This window comes from Oncorhynchus gorbuscha, unplaced genomic scaffold, assembly GCF_021184085.1.
Source record: "Oncorhynchus gorbuscha isolate QuinsamMale2020 ecotype Even-year unplaced genomic scaffold, OgorEven_v1.0 Un_scaffold_383, whole genome shotgun sequence".
Lineage (NCBI taxonomy): Eukaryota > Metazoa > Chordata > Actinopteri > Salmoniformes > Salmonidae > Oncorhynchus > Oncorhynchus gorbuscha.
In genome coordinates this window covers 155001-170000 of record NW_025745232.1, presented here as the reverse complement: position 1 = coordinate 170000, position 15000 = coordinate 155001, and the positions used below count along the sequence as shown (strand labels likewise).

At 42.3% G+C, this 15000-nt stretch overlaps 1 pseudogene; it reads left to right on the top strand.

The window, feature by feature from the left end:
- LOC124018033 overlaps nt 1–15000 on the top strand; it is a 142546-nt pseudogene that overhangs the window by 114382 nt on the left and 13164 nt on the right.

Sequence of the window (15000 nt, the reverse complement as noted above, 5' to 3'; positions counted from 1 at the left end):
TAGGGAGGGGGGATATGTTTAACCAGCCATTATAGTGGACTACAGGAGCTACAGACAGAGTGTGAGTAGGGGGGGGGGATATGTTTAACCAGCCATTATAGTGGACTACAGGAGCTACAGACAGAGTGTGAGTAGGGGGGGGGGGTATGTTTAACCAGCCATTATAGTGGACTACAGGAGCTACAGCACAGACAGAGTGTGAGTAGGGGGGATGTTTAACCAGCCATTATAGTGGACTACAGGAGCTACAGACAGAGTGTGAGTAGGGAGGGGGGATATGTTTAACCAGCCATTATAGTGGACTACAGGAGCTACAGACAGAGTGTGAGTAGGGGGGGATATGTTTAACCAGCCATTATAGTGGACTACAGGAGCTACAGACAGAGTGTGAGGGGGGGGGGGGTATGTTTAACCAGCCATTATAGTGGACTACAGGAGCTACAGCACAGACAGAGTGTGAGTAGGGAGAGGGGGTATGTTTAACCAGCCATTATAGTGGACTACAGACACAGACAGAGTGTGAGTAGGGAGGGGGGGGGGTATGTTTAACCAGCCATTATAGTGGACTACAGGAGCTACAGACAGAGTGTGAGTAGGGAGGGGGGATATGTTTAACCAGCCATTATAGTGGACTACAGACACAGACAGAGTGTGAGTAGGGAGGGGGATATGTTTAACCAGCCATTATAGTGGACTACAGGAGCTACAGACAGAGTGTGAGTAGGGAGGGGGGGGATATGTTTAACCAGCCATTATAGTGGACTACAGGAGCTACAGACAGAGTGTGAGTAGGGAGGGGGGGGATATGTTTAACCAGCCATTATAGTGGACTACAGGAGCTACGACATAGACAGAGTGTGAGTAGGGGGGGGGTATGTTTAACCAGCCATTATAGTGGACTACAGGAGCTACGACACAGACAGAGTGTGAGTAGGGGGGGGATATGTTTAACCAGCCATTATAGTGGACTACAGGAGCTACGGCACAGACAGAGTGTGAGTAGGGGGGGGATATGTTTAACCAGCCATTATAGTGGACTACAGGAGCTACGGCACAGACAGAGTGTGAGTAGGGGGGGGATATGTTTAACCAGCCATTATAGTGGACTACAGGAGCTACGGCACAGACAGAGTGTGAGTAGGGGGGGGGGGGATATGTTTAACCAGCCATTATAGTGGACTACAGGAGCTACGGCACAGACAGAGTGTGAGTAGGGAGGGGGCAGGGAGAGGCGGGGGTGGATATGGTATGGTATATAGTATAATATAGTAGAGTATTGTTTTGTATAGTATAGTATAGTGGTACATCACAGTAATATAGTGGGGTAGTATAGTATGGTATTATAGTACCACACTATACTGCTATTGTATAGTATAATATATATATTTATATAATACTAGTATAATATAGTATAGTAGTATAGTATAGTTGTATAGCAGTTTAGTACAGTATAATAATAATATAGTGATGTGGTGAAGTATAGTATAGTATAATATGTAATAGTAGTATAGTATAGTGGTGTATAGTTGTTTAGTATAGTATCTTTGTGGGCTAGGACCATCACACGTACTCACACACACACACACACACAAACACACACACACGGCAGCATTTAACCGTCAGGCAACACCAAGCAGGATTCCACATCAGATCAATATTTGATCAATATCAATATTTGATCAAATATCCCTCATTTAAATATTAGGTTCTAGATTCCGAAGTAGAGTTCATCAATAATTCCAGTGGAGCTCAGCTCAACAAAGACCGTACCATAGAACTAGGTGGAACAGAACCCTACCATAGAACTAGGTGGAACAGAACCCTACCATAGAACTAGGTGGAACAGAACTGTACCATAGTACTAGGTGGAACAGAACTGTACCATAGAACTAGGTGGAACAGAACCGTACCATAGAGCCATAGAACTAGGTGGAACAGAACTGTACCATAGAACTAGGTGGAACAGAACTGTACCATAGAACTAGGTGGAACAGAACTGTACCATAGAACTAGGTGGAACAGAACTGTACCATAGAACTAGATGGAACAGAACTGTACCATAGAACTAGGTGGAACAGAACTGTACCATAGGACTAGGTGAAACAGAACTGTACCATAGAACTAGGTGGAACAGAACTGTACCATAGTACTAGGTGGAACAGAACTGTACCATAGAACTAGGTGGAACAGAACTGTACCATAGAACTAGGTGGAACAGAACTGTACCATAGAACTAGATGGAACAGAACTGTACCATAGAACTAGGTTTGAACAGAACTGTACCATAGAACTAGGTGGAACAGAACTGTACCATAGAACTAGGTGGAACAGAACTGTACCATAGAACTAGGTGGAACAGAACTGTACCATAGAACTAGGTGGAACAGAACTGTACCATAGAACTAGGTGGAACAGAACTGTACCATAGAACTAGGTGGAACAGAACTGTACCATAGAACTAGGTGGAACAGAACTGTACCATAGAACTAGGTGGAACAGAACCCTACCATAGAACTAGGTGGAACAGAACTGTACCATAGAACTAGGTGGAACAGAACTGTACCATAGAACTAGGTGGAACAGAACCCTACCATAGAACTAGGTGGAACAGAACTGTACCATAGAACTAGATGGAACAGAACTGTACCATAGAACTAGGTGGAACAGAACTGTACCATAGAACTAGGTGGAACAGAACTGTACCATAGTAGTAGGTGGAACAGAACCCTACCATAGAACCATAGAACTAGGTGGAACAGAACCGTACCATAGAACCATAGAACTAGGTGGAACAGAACTGTACCATAGTACTAGGTGGAACAGAACTGTACCATAGAACTAGGTGGAACAGAACTGTACCATAGAACTAGGTGGAACAGAACTGTACCATAGAACTAGGTGGAACAGAACTGTACCATAGAACTAGGTGGAACAGAACTGTACCATAGGACTAGGTGAAACAGAACTGTACCATAGAACTAGGTGGAACAGAACTGTACCCATAGAACTAGGTGGAACAGAACTGTACCATAGAACTAGGTGGAACAGAACTGTACCATAGAACTAGGTGGAACAGAACTGTACCATAGAACTAGGTGGAATAGAACTGTACCATAGAACTAGGTGGAACAGAACTGTACCATAGAACTAGGTGGAACAGGACAGTACCATAGAACTAGGTGGAACAGAACCGTACCATAGAACTAGATGGAATAGAACTGTGCCCACGGAGGAAAGCCCTCTCACCCCGTCCTTACCTTTTATCACCAAGGTATGAAATCTCACCGGCGCCACCTGTCAGTGTAGCAGACTGGATCTAACAGGCTCACTGGAGCCCAATCTACTGTGGCAGCCTTTACTCTGCGACTGAGGACATGTCCCCCCCCCCCTCCCCAATGAAGCACATTAATGATGTTGTGAACGTTGCTGTACAAACTCGTACTATTCTAAAAAGTGACGCTGGCTCAGCGCGGAGCCGGAATGACTGGCCAGTCGCACTTAAGTCCCATTCAGGGCCCATTATAAAAGGTGAAACTGACCCAGATTGATTGGCCAGTCGCATTGACTCTCATTGAGAGGCCATTCTAAAGGTGATTCTGGCTCAGCTAGGAGCCAGAATGACTGGCCAGTCGCACTGAGTCTAATTCAGGGCCCATTATAAAATGTGACACTAGCTCTGCTAGAGCCGTTATGGAGGTCACAGTGGCTCAGCCCAGACCCATAATGGAGCTCTGTCTAATGTGGCAGAAATTGGAAGATGAATAATTCAACTAACAGGTCGTGAATCAGTCGGCCATTTAAACCAGCTTAACACACACACACACACACACACACACACACACACACACACACACACACACACACACACACACACACACACACACACACACACACACACACACACACACACACACACACACACACAGAGAGAGAGAGAGAGAAAGTCGTCCTTGTGTTGTGATGAATTGATAAGTACAGATATTGAGGGCTATTTAATATACCATGTGTCTGATAACCTTTGTGTGTGTGTGTGTGTGTGTGTGTGTGTGTGTGTGTGTGTGTGTGTGTGTGTGTGTGTGTGTGTGTGTGTGTGTGTGTGTGTGTGTGTGTGTGTGTGTGTGTGTGTGTGTGTGTGTGTGTGTGTGTGTGTGCGCGCGCGTACGCTCTTGTCCTTTTCACCTTGTCCCAGTAATTTATCTACTTCATAAATACTGCTAGCGAGGGTTGCACCTATAACTCACTGTTTAAAGAAACACACACACACACTCTACAATGTCATACGGAGATCTAGGCGATGTCATATCTCTACACCTGGAGATAGCAGCGATGTCATGTCTCTACACCTGGAGATAGCAGTGATGTCATACACCTGGAGATAGCAGCGATGTCATATCTCTACACCTGGAGATAGCAGTGATGTCATACACCTGGAGATAGCAGCGATGTCATATCTCTACACCTGGAGATAGCAGTGATGTCATACACCTGGAGATAGCAGCGATGTCATATCTCTACACCTGGAGATAGCAGCGATGTCATATCTCTACACCTGGAGATAGCAGTGATGTCATATATCTACACCTGGAGATAGCAGTGATGTCATATCTCTACACCTGGAGATAGCAGCGATGTCATATCTCTATGTCTGGAGATAGCAGCGATGTCATATCTCTATGTCTGGAGATAGCAGTGATGTCATATCTCTATGTATGGAGATAGCAGTGATGTCATATCTCTACACCTGGAGATAGCAGCGATGTCATATCTCTACACCTGGAGATAGCAGCGATGTCATATCTCTACACCTGGAGATAGCAGCGATGTCATACACCTGGAGATAGCAGCGATGTCATATCTCTACACCTGGAGATAGCAGTGATGTCATATCTCTACACCTGGAGATAGCAGCGATGTCATATCTCTACACCTGGAGATAGCAGTGATGTCATATCTCTACAACTGGAGATAGCAGTGATGTCATATCTCTACACCTGGAGATAGCAGTGATGTCATATCTCTACACCTGGAGATAGCAGCGATGTCATATCTCTACACCTGGAGATAGCAGCGATGTCATATCTCTACGTCTGGAGATAGCAGCGATGTCATATCTCTATGTATGGAGATAGCAGTGATGTCATATCTCTACACCTGGAGATAGCAGCGATGTCATACACCTGGAGATAGCAGCGATGTCATATCTCTACACCTGGAGATAGCAGCGATGTCATATATCTACACCTGGAGATAGCAGCGATGTCATATCTCTACACCTGGAGATAGCAGTGATGTCATATCTCTACAACTGGAGGTAGCAGTGATGTCATACACCTGGAGATAGCAGCGATGTCATATCTCTACACCTGGAGATAGCAGCGATGTCATATCTCTATGTCTGGAGATAGCAGCGATGTCATATCTCCATGTATGGAGATAGCAGCGATGTCATATCTCCATGTCTGGAGATAGCAGCGATGTCATATCTCTATGTCTGGAGATAGCAGCGATGTCATATCTCCATGTCTGGAGATAGCAGTGATGTCATATCTCTATGTATGGAGATAGCAGTGATGTCATGTCTCCATGTCTGGAGATAGCAGTGATGTCATATCTCTACACCTGGAGATAACAGTGATGTCATATCTCTATGTATGGAGATAGCAGCGATGTCATGTCTCTACATCTGGAGATAGCGCTGTCTGTCTGTCTGTCTGTCTGTCTGTCTGTCTGTCTGTCTGTCTGTCTGTCTGTCTGTCTGTCTGTCTGTCTGTCTGTCTGTCTGTCTGTCTGTCTGTCTGTCTGTCTGTCTGTCTGTCTGTCTGTCTGTCTGTCTGTCTGTCTGTCTGTCTGTCTGTCTGTCTGTCTGTCTGTCTGTCTGTCTGTCTGTCTGTCTGTCTGTCTGTCTGTCTGTCTGTCTGTCTGTCTGTCTGTCTGTCTGTCTGTCTGTCTGTCTGTCTGTCTGTCTGTCTGTCTGTCTGTCTGTCTGTCTGTCTGTCTGTCTGTCTGTCTGTCTGTCTGTCTGTCTGTCTGTCTGTCTGTCTGTCTGTCTGTCTGTCTGTCTGTCTGTCTGTCTGTCTGTCTGTCTGTCTGTCTGTCTGTCTGTCTGTCTCATCTGGCTTATGTATGTTCTGTGTGTATATTCAATCTCTCTCTCTGTCCTGTCAGGTTATGGTAAATCCTCAACCATTCTCTATCCCTCTGTATATAAGGCATGTTTTTTATCATTCTCTCTCTATCCTTCTCCCTCGTTCCCTCTCGTGCTTACTACTGGGCTTTTGGCATGTCTGATTTATGTTATCTCTCTCTCTCTCTCTCCCTCTCCCCCCTCTCTCTCTCCCCCTCTCTCTCTCCCTAACCCCCTCTCTCTCTCGCTCTCTCTCTCCCCCTCTGTCTCTCTCCTCTCTCTCTCTCTCTCTCTCTCTCTCCCTCTCCCCCTCTCTCTCTCCCCCTCTCTCTCTCCCTAACCCCCTCTCTCTCTCTCGCTCTCTCTCTCCCCCTCTGTCTCTCCCTCTCTCTCTCTCCCCCTCTCTCTCTCTCCCCTCCCCCTCTCTCTCCCTAACCCCATCTCTCTCTCTCCCCTCTCTCTCTCTCTCTCTCTCTCCCCCTCTCTCTCCCAAACCCCTCTCTCGCTCGCTCTCTCTCTCTCCCCCTCCCCCTCTCTCTCTCCTTAACCCCCCTCTCTCTCGCTCGCTCTCTCTCTCTGTCTCTCCCCCTCTCTCTCTACCCCCTCCCTCTCTCTCTCCCCCTCTCTCTCTTTCTCCCCCTCTCTCTCTCCCTAACCCTCTCTCTTTCTCCCCCTCTCTCTCTCCCCCCCCCCTCTCTCTCTCCCCCCTCTCTCTCTGCAGGTGTTGGTTGCGGTTGGACACATATTTTATATGGAGTTTCATAGGCCCTGCCACGCTCATAATAATGGTAAGACACACACACACACACACACACACACACACACACACACACACACACACACACACACACACACACACACACACACACACACACACACACACACACACACACACACACACACACACACACACACACACACTGTATATTCCTACTTTGAAAAAGAACTGGGTTTTAAGTAGTGCTTACTGCTTTTAAGTAGTGCTTTATCTCTGTGAATGTATGCAGGGACTTTATTATACTGTAAGAAGAGAGAGCTGATACTATGGTTATATACCTTCATAATAATTCTGGTTATGTGGTTCTATAAGTACATAATAATTCTGGTTCTATGGTTCTATAAGTACATAATAATTCTGGTTCTATGGTTCTATAAGTACATAATAATTCTGGTTCTATGGTTCTATAAGTACATAATAATTCTGGTTCTGTGGTTCTATAAGTACATAATAATTCTGGTTCTATGGTTCTATAAGTCCATAATAATTCTGGTTATGTGGTTCTATAAGTCCATAATAATTCTGGTTCTGTGGTTCTATAAGTCCATAATAATTCTGGTTATGTGGTTCTATAAGTCCATAATAATTCTGGTTCTGTGGTTCTATAAGTCCATAATAATTCTGGTTATGTGGTTCTATAAGTCCATAATAATTCTGGTTCTGTGGTTCTATAAGTACATAATACTTCTGGTTCTGTGGTTCTATAAGTACATAATAATTCTGGTTATGTGGTTCTATAAGTCCATAATAATTCTGGTTATGTGGTTCTATAAGTCCATAATAATTCTGGTTATGTGGTTCTATAAGTCCATAATAATTCTGGTTATGTGGTTCTATAAGTCCATAATAATTCTGGTTCTGTGGTTCTATAAGTCCATAATAATTCTGGTTATGTGGCTCTATAAGTCCATAATAATTATGGTTATGTGGTTCTATAAGTCCATAATAATTCTGGTTCTGTGGTTCTATAAGTACATAATAATTCTGGTTATGTGGTTCTATAAGTCCATAATAATTCTGGTTCTGTGGTTCTATAAGTACATAATAATTCTGGTTCTATGGTTCTATAAGTGCATAATAATTCTGGTTCTGTGGTTCTATAAGTACATAATAATTCTTGTTCTGTGGTTCTATAAGTACATAATAATTCTGGTTCTATGGTTCTATAAGTACATAATAATTCTGGTTATGTGGTTCTATAAGTCCATAATAATTCTGGTTATGTGGTTCTATAAGTCCATAATAATTCTGGTTCTGTGATTCTATAAGTCCATAATAATTCTGGTTATGTGGTTCTATAAGTCCATAATAATTCTGGTTATGTGGTTCTATAAGTCCATAATAATTCTGGTTCTGTGGTTCTATAAGTCCATAATAATTCTGGTTATGTGGTTCTATAAGTCCATAATAATTCTGGTTCTGTGGTTCTATAAGTCCATACTAATTCTGGTTATGTGGTTCTATAAGTCCATAATAATTCTGGTTCTGTGGTTCTATAAGTCCATAATAATTCTGGTTATGTGGTTCTATAAGTCCATAATAATTCTTCATCAGTAGCACACAGAACACAGAACATAGTGGTGTGTGTAGTGAATAGGATGACAGAACATAGTGGTGTGTGTAGTGAATAGGATGACAGAACATAGTGGTGTGTGTAGTGAATAGGATGACAGAACATAGTGGTGTGTGTAGTGAATAGGATGACAGAACATAGTGGTGTGTGTAGTGAATAGGATGACAGAACATAGTGGTGTGTGTAGTGAATAGGATGACAGAACATAGTGGTGTGTGTAGTGAATAGGATGGCGTTTGGGACGAAGCCTTAGTTAGCAGCAGTATGTCCATCATACGGTTCTATTCCTAGAATCCATCTTTCCAAAGTTCCTTCCTTCTTTCTCAGAAAAGTTCTTTAGCTTCCATTGTCAGCGGAATGTTCACAGGACTTCTGGTGTTCTAGAATGTTCCGCTGTGCTTTGTTTGAGCCAGACATATATATATATATATAGAGAGAGAGAGAGAGAGAGAGAGAGAGAGAGAGAGAGAGAGAGGGAGATAATGAGATGACACTGAACCAATTAGGTGGATGTCAGTCTGTATTCAGGGCTGCCTGGTGCTAGTAAACTCACCACAGAGATAACACCAAGGCCAGCTCTGACAGCCAGCCAGAATGTGTAGGAGGAACGCAAGCACACACACACACACACACACACACACACACACACACACACACACACACACACACACACACACACACACACACACACACACACACACACACACACACATACACAGACTCATACACACACACACACACACACATACACAGACTCATACACACACACACACACACACACACACAGACTCATACACACACAAACACACATACACACACTCAGACACACACACACAGACAGACACACACAGACTCATACACACACACACACACACACAGAGACTCATATACACACACACACACACATACACACACACACACAGACTCATACACACACACACACGCATACACACAAACACACACACACACAGAGACTCATACACAAACACACACACAGACTCATACACACACACACACACACACACACATACACACTCTCAGACACACACATACACACTCTCAGACACACACACACACACACACACACACATATAACCAGAGAGAGGTGTAGAACGTGTAGGGTGATCTGTAGGACCTGATGAAAATCCCCCAAAGTAAAATCTCACAATCTGGCCACTGAATATAGGATATATTGGTTCATCACATTTACTGTTTATTTACATGTTTATTGTACATACATCCACACAAAAAACTCAAAACTGAAAAATCACATTTTCATATTTCATATTCAGTATTCTCATAAGTATTCAGACCCTTTACTTTGTTGAAGCACCTTTGCCAGTGATTACAGCGTTGAGTCTTCTTGGGTATGACGCTACCAGCTTGGCACACCTGTATTTGGGGAGTTTCTCCCATTCTTCTCTGCAGATCCTCTCAAGCTCTGTCAGGTTGGATGGGGAGCGTCGCTTTCAGATCTCTCCAGAGATGTTCGATCGGGTTCAAGTCCGGGCTCTGGCTGGGAAACTCAAGAGACTTGTCTCGAAGCCACTCCTGTGTTGTCTTGGCTGTGTGCTTAGGGTTGTTGTCCTGTTGGAAGGTGGAACTTCGCCCCAGTCTGTGGCCCTGAGCACTTTGGAGCAGGTTCTCATCAAGGATCTCTCTGTACTTTGCTCATGTTTCCCTCAATCCTGACTAGTAAATACATGGAGATATGCAGGAGGTCATTGAAATGATATTATACCGTCTCATAGACAAGCTATGTATCATGCCATTCAATGTTGAAATCCTGACGTGTGTGTGTGTGTGTGTGTGTGTGTGTGTGTGTGTGTGTGTGTGTGTGTGTGTGTGTGTGTGTGTGTGTGTGTGTGTGTGTGTGTGTGTGTGTGTGTGTGTGTGTGTGTGTGTGTGTGTGTGTGTGTGTGTGTGTGTGTGTGTGTGTGTGTGTGTGTGTGTGTGTGTGTGTGTGTGTGTTTCAGCTGAACGTCATCTTCCTGGGTATCGCCCTCTATAAGATGTTCCACCATACAGCCATCCTCAAACCAGACTCTGGGTGCCTGGACAACATCAAGTAAGTCTGTGTGTGTCTGTGTTTTGCATGTACACATGTCTGCGTGTGTGTGTGTGTTCATGCTTTAGTCACTTGTAATAATGTCATTATTTAGTCACTATGTCATTATTTAGTCACTATGTCATTATGTCATTATTTAGTCACTATGTCACTATGTCATTATTTAGTCACTATGTCATTATGTCATTATGTCATTATGTCATTATTTAGTCACTATGTCATTATGTCATTATTTAGTCACTATGTCATTATGTCATTATTTAGTTACTATGTCATTATTTAGTCACTATGTCACTATGTCATTATGTCATTATTTAGTCACTATGTCACTATGTCATTATTTAGTCACTATGTCATTATGTCATTATTTAGTCACTATGTCATTATGTCATTATTTAGTCACTATGTCACTATGTCATTATGTCATTATTTAGTCACTATGTCACTATGTCATTATGTCATTATGTCATTATTTAGTCACTATGTCACTATGTCATTATGTCATTATTTAGTCACTATGTCATTATGTCATTATGTCATTATTTAGTCACTATGTCATTATGTCATTATTTAGTCACTATGTCATTATGTCATTATGTCATTATTTAGTCACTATGTCACTATGTCATTATGTCATTATTTAGTCACTATGTCATTATGTCATTATTTAGTCACTATGTCATTATGTCATTATTTAGTCACTATGTCATTATGTCATTATTTAGTCACCATGTCATTATGTCATTATTTAGTCACCATGTCATTATGTCATTATTTAGTCACTATGTCATTATGTCATTATGTCATTATGTCACTATGTCATTATGTCACTATGTCATTATGTCACTATGTCATTATGTCATTATTTAGTCACTATGTCATTATTTAGTCACTATGTCATTATTTAGTCACTATGTCATTATGTCATTATTTAGTCACTATGTCATTATTTAGTCACTATGTCATTATTTAGTCACTATGTCATTATGTCATTATTTAGTCACTATGTCATTATGTCATTATTTAGTCACTATGTCATTATTTAGTCACTATGTCATTATTTAGTCACTATGTCATTATGTCATTATTTAGTCACTATGTCATTATGTCATTATTTAGTCACTATGTCATTATGTCATTATTTAGTCACTATGTCATTATGTCATTATTTAGTCACTATGTCATTATGTCATTATTTAGTCACTATGTCATTATGTCATTATTTAGTCACTATGTCATTATGTCATTATTTAGTCACTATGTCATTATGTCATTATTTAGTCACTATGTCATTATTTAGTCACTATGTCATTATTTAGTCATTATGTCATTATTTAGTCACTATGTCATTATGTCATTATTTAGTCACTATGTCATTATGTCATTATTTAGTCACTATGTCATTATGTCATTATTTAGTCACTATGTCATTATTTAGTCACTATGTCATTATTTAGTCACTATGTCATTATGTCATTATTTAGTCACTATGTCATTATGTCATTATTTAGTCACCATGTCATTATGTCATTATTTAGTCACTATGTCATTATGTCATTATTTAGTCACTATGTCACTATGTCATTATGTCATTATGTCATTATGTCATTATGTCACTATGTCACTATGTCATTATGTCACTATGTCATTATGTCATTATTTAGTCACTATGTCATTATTTAGTCACTATGTCATTATTTAGTCACTATGTCATTATGTCATTATTTAGTCACTATGTCATTATTTAGTCACTATGTCATTATTTAGTCACTATGTCATTATTTAGTCACTATGTCATTATTTAGTCACTATGTCATTATTTAGTCACTATGTCATTATGTCATTATTTAGTCACTATGTCATTATTTAGTCACTATGTCATTATGTCATTATGTAGTCACTATGTCACTATGTCATTATTTAGTCACTATGTCATTATTTAGTCACCATGTCATTATGTCATTATTTAGTCACTATGACATTATGTCATTATTTAGATACTATGTCATTATGTCCACCATTCACTATGTCATTATTTAGTTACTATGTCATTATGTCCCCCATTCACTATGTCATTATTTAGTATCTATGTCATTATTTAGTCACTATGACATTATGTCATTATGTAGTCACTATGTCACTATGTCATTATTTAGTCACTATGTCATTATTTAGATACTATGTCATTATGTCCACCATTCACTATGTCATTATTTAGTTACTATGTCATTATGTCCCCCATTCACTATGTCATTATTTAGTATCTATGTCATTATTTAGTTACTATGTCATTATGTCCACCATTCACTATGTCATTATTTAGTTACTATGTCATTATGTCCCCCATTCACTATGTCATTATTTAGTTACTATGTCATTATGTCCCCCATTCACTATGTCATTATTTAGTTACTATGTCATTATGTCCCCATTCACTATGTCATTATTTAGTATCTATGTCATTATTTAGTTACTATGTCATTATTCTATTCCCTTTATAGTGCACTACTTTAGACCAGAGCCCTATAGAACCCTATTCCCTACGTAGTGCACTACTTTAGACCAGAGCCCTATAGAACCCTATTCCCTACGTAGTGCACTACTTTAGACCAGAGCCCTATAGAACCCTATTCCCTATATAGTGCACTACTTTAGACCAGAGCCCTATGGCACCCTATTCCCTACGTAGTGCACTACTTTAGACCAGAGCCCTATGGCACCCTATTCCCTACGTAGTGCACTACTTTAGACCAGAGCCCTTATGGCACTCTATTCCCTACGTAGTGCACTATATAGGGACCAGGGTACCATTTGGTACAGAGTGACTGTGTAATGACTGCAGTTGCCTGTTAGAACTCTGACTACAATCCAGTCAGAACTCTATTGGCAGAGTGTGCCTGTCAAAGGGCTTAGTTGAACTCAAACAATATGTCTGAGACTGAGGGTTGGGATAAGAGACCAGAGGGGATTAGATAGAGACAGAGAGGGGGGGATAAGAGACCAGAGGGGAACAGAGAGGGGGGATAAGAGACCAGAGGGGAACAGAGAGGGGGGGATAAGAGACCAGAGGGGAACAGAGAGGGGGGGATAAGAGACCAGAGGGGAACAGAGAGGGGGGGGGGGATAAGAGACCAGAGGGGAACAGAGAGGGGGGGGATAAGAGACCAGAGGGGAACAAAGAGGGGGGGATAAGAGACCAGAGGGGAACAGAGAGGGGGGATAAGAGACCAGAGGGGAACAGAGAGGGGGATAAGAGACCAGAGGGGAACAGAGGGGGGGATAAGAGACCAGAGGGGAACAGAGAGGGGGGTTGGGATAAGAGACCAGAGGGGAACAGAGAGGGGGGGGGGGGATAAGAGACCAGAGGGGATTAGATAGAGACAGAGGGGGGTTGGGATAAGAGACCAGAGGGATTAGATAGAGACAGAGAGGGGGGTTGGAGAGAGACCGAGAGGGGATTAGATAGAGACAGAGGGGGGTTGGGATAAGAGACCAGAGGGGATTAGATAGAGACAGAGAGGGGGGTTTGGGGGGGACCGAGAGGGGATTAGATAGAGACAGAGAGGGGGATAAGAGACCAGAGGGGATTAGATAGAGACAGAGAGGGGGGTTGGAGAGAGACCAGAGGGGATTAGATAGAGACAGAGAGGGGGGTTGGAGAGAGACCAGAGGGGATTAGATAGAGACAGAGAGGGGGTTGGAGAGAGACCAGAGGGGATTAGATAGAGACAGAGAGGGGGGGATAAGAGACCAGAGGGGATTAGATAGAGACAGAGAGGGGGGTTGGAGAGAGACCAGAGGGGATTAGATAGAGACAGAGAGGGGGGGGATAAGAGACCAGAGGGGATTAGATAGAGACAGAGAGGGGGGTGGGATAAGAGACCAGAGGGGATTAGATAGAGACAGAGAGGGGGTTGGGATAAGAGACCAGAGGGGATTAGATAGAGACAGAGGGGGGTTGGGATAAGAGACCAGAGTGGATTAGATAGAGACAGAGAGGGGGGTTGGGATAAGAGACCAGAGGGGATTAGATAGAGACAGAGAGGGGGGATAAGAGACCAGAGGGGATTAGATAGAGACAGAGAGGGGGTTGGGATAAGAGAGGGGGGTTGGGATAAGAGGGGGGTTGGGATACTATATAGGACATAGGTTGCCCTATAGTCCCTGGTCTAAAGTAGTGTACTATATAGGACATAGGTTGCCCTATAGTCCCTGGTCTAAAGTAGTGCACTATGTAGGGAATAGATTTCCCTATAGTCCCTGGTCTAAAGTAGTGCACTATGTAGGGAATAGATTTCCCTATAGTCCCTGGTCTAAAGTAGTGCACTATGTAGGGAATAGATTTCCCTGTAGTCCCTGGTCTAAAGTAGTGCACTATGTAGGGAATAGATTTCCCTATAGTCCCTGGTCTAAAGTAGTGCACTATGTAGGGAATAGATTTCCCTATAGTCCCTGGT